The following is a 3,468-nucleotide window of genomic DNA, read 5'->3' as shown; positions in this document are numbered from 1 at the left end:
CACGGTCATTTGAAACTGCTGATTATCTCAGGGCCTAGGTCACACAGTATTTCCAGTATTGCACCTTTGTTGCTGCAGAATGGTACAGTCTAAGTGTGAAACTGTTATGAGATGGAATAATGCCACGTTGGACCTAAACCCTTTCACACTGTAAACTCTTCAACTTAGAGTTGTTGTGAAAATGTATTTTGGGCTTTGCAGTATCTTGAAGCAGCCCTGATGTTGCTGCAGTTATGGAGGCTGTGTGTGGTCATGTCTGTCTTCTCAGGGTCAGAGTGAAAATGCTGACTGACTCCACAGAGAGCAGTGTCACTTTACTTTAACTAGCAGATAGTATGACTTCTCTGTCTGTTAGTGGTGATGGTGACCACAAAGTGAGGACATTCTGAGTAACGTCTGCTTGATGAAATGACTGCAGTGCAGTTTAACTATCTGTTCAGAACAACCTGAGCTCTACATTACTGTAATATAGCTACTGCTGACTTAGGTTTCTGCCAACATGTCTGTAACAGTCTTGAAGGAAGACTTCTGGACAGATAATGTGAGCATAACACAATCAATAGGCTACAGCTGTTTATTAGATGCTGTATGTAGAGAAAAAAAATATTTTGTCTTTGTCTTTATTATCTGATTATTTGGGGAAATACGGTGCCTTCAGAAAGTATTCACACCCCTTGGCTTTTACCACATTTTGTTGTGTTACAGCCAGAATATAAAATTGATTAAAATATATTTTTTAAATTGTCACTAGCCAACCCCAATACCCCATAATGTAAAAGTGAAATTATGTTTTTAGACATTTTTACAAATGAAAGCCGAAATGTCTTGAGTCAATAAGTATTCAACCCCTTTGTTATGGCAAACCTAAATAAGTTCAGGAGTAAAAATGTGTTTAAAAAGTCACATAAGTTGCATGGACTCACTCTGTGTGCAGTAATAGTGGTTAACATGATTTTTGAATGACTACTTCATCTCTGTACCCCACACATACAATTATCTGTAAGGTCCCTCAGTCGAGCAGTGAATTTCAAGCACAGATTCAACCACAAAGAACAGGGAGGTTTTCCAATGCCTCGCAAAGAAGGGCACGTATTGGTAGATGGGTAAAAAAAAATCAGACTGACTATCTCTTTGACCATGGTGAAGTTATTAATGACACTTTGGATGATGTATCAATACACCCAGTCACTACAAAGATACAGGCGTCCTTCCTAACTCAGTTGCCAGAGAGGAAGGAAACCGCTCAGGGATTTCACCGTGAGGCCAATGGTGACTTTAAAACAGTTACAGAGTTTAATGGCTGTGATAGGAGAAAACTGATGGATCAACAACATTGTACTTACTCCACAATACTAACCTAATTGACAGTGAAAATAAGGAAGCCTGTACAGAATACAAATATTCCAAAACATGCATCCTATTTGCAACAAGGCACTAAATAAATACTGCAAAAAATGTGGCAAAGGAATTCACTTTTTGTCCTGAATAAAATGTTATGTTACGGGCAAAACCAATACAACACATTACTGAGTACCACTCTCCATATTTTCAAGCGTAGTAGTGGATGCATCATGTCATGGGTATGCTTGTAATTGTTAAGGACTGGCGGGTTTTACAGGATAAAAAGAAAATGAATGGAGCTAAGCACAGGCAAAATCCTAGAGGAAGACCTGGTTCAGCCTGCTTTCCACCAGAAACTGGGAGATGAATTCACCTTTCAGCAGGACAATAACCTGAAATACAAGGCCAAATCTACACTGGAGTTGCTTACCAAGAAGACAGTGAATGTTTTTAAGTGGCTGGGTTACAGAATTTAGAGAAGAATAATGGATAAATGTTGCACAATCCAGGTGTGGAAAGCTCTTAAAGATTTAGCCAGAAGGACTCGCAGATGTAATCACTGCCAAAGGTGATTCTACAAAGTATAGACTCAGAGGTGGGAATATTTACAGTATGTAAATTTGAATTTTCGGTATTTAATTTTCAATACATTTGCTAAAATGTCTAAAAGAATGTTTTCACTTTGTTATTATGGGGTATTGTGTGTAGATGGATGAGAAAAATGAATTATTACGTTTTGAATTCAGGCTGTAATACAACAAAATGTGCAATAAGTCAAGGGGTACTATGAATACTTTCTGAAGGCACCGTAGTCTGTCAGTGATGACCTTTTGAGATTAAAGTCGTGTAGCTGTAACTCAAGATAAGGTTTATTGTCTCTGTCGACTGTGAACTTTGTCAGGTAGCATGCATTCACTGAATGGGAGGCTAAACTAATTACCTATCCCTGGCAACCTTGTTGTATGGAGAGAGTGGTCTATGAAACCAAACATCAAATATATTAAATTATTATTTTGAATGTTGACTTATGGGGAATCATTGTGGCAAAATATGAATCAAATATCATGTTTAATATTAAGAATAATATTAATATTGCCATAATTAACATCAATATTGACCATTATAATGTTAATATTGACCATGATAATGTTAATATTGACCATAATGTTTTTTTTATAAGATCATTACCACATGATGACTGTTCCTTTGATAACGTGATGTCAAGGCTACAACACGTCGCAAATCCATTATACAGATCCAGAAATCCTGCTGCGCCCTCCGGATTAAAATCTCCCGCAAGGCAGCAGTTTCACGCTCACTGCTCTTCTACTCTGCACATGCCTTTCTTTCATCCAAATATGTTCAAAGTAACAGGTGTCAAACTACTGAAGGCCTACTTTGGGTACCTCATTGGATGTCCATACTCACACTTACATCCAAAGACCCTTCAGACAGCTTAATGTTTGACTTGGATACAGGGGATCTCCTCCTCATATCCTGTTGACAAGGATGTGTTAGACCAGTCTCACCTTGCCCAGTCTCTGTTGTGATGATGCGGTGAAGGGTGGTCGCCCCAAGACACTGATCTTGGGTCAGTTTTCAATTTTCCCCAATAATGGTTAGGATTGGGGGAGGGAAAGCTGATCCCAGATAAGTACCTAGGGGAAACTTCCCCCCATGGCTTGAGATGCACTTGTGACAACAGGTGTGTAGCAGGTGTTACAGTAATGGCAGTCCACTAACCATTGTGGGGGCCAGGAGTTTATCTTAGTCATGGTAAGGAAAAACTATTGTCCCTAAATACGGGACCCAATCATCCAGCCACACGGTCAATGCAAATGATGGATGTCCATGGATAGTATTTTACTCCAAAAAATTGGTCCAGGGTTTTGAGTTGTGAATGGTGATGAATATATTGAGAACAAATGACAAAAGCTTGAATCGAATTCAAGTCTTTAATTTACATCGCGATGGAAGGATCGTGCTCAGACAACACCTTGCCAAACATACGTTATACTCCTGCTCATGTACTGTCACCTTACACAACATGTAACACAACATTGGTCTCATTCTCATTGGTCAAGTAGATGAACACCTAGATGTCCTCATTGGTTAAGTAGATGAACA

The sequence above is a fragment of the Salmo salar genome, chromosome 14 (assembly GCF_965601325.2).
Source record: "Salmo salar chromosome 14, fSalSal1, whole genome shotgun sequence".
NCBI lineage: Eukaryota > Metazoa > Chordata > Actinopteri > Salmoniformes > Salmonidae > Salmo > Salmo salar.
Note: the sequence above shows the minus strand (reverse complement) of the source record.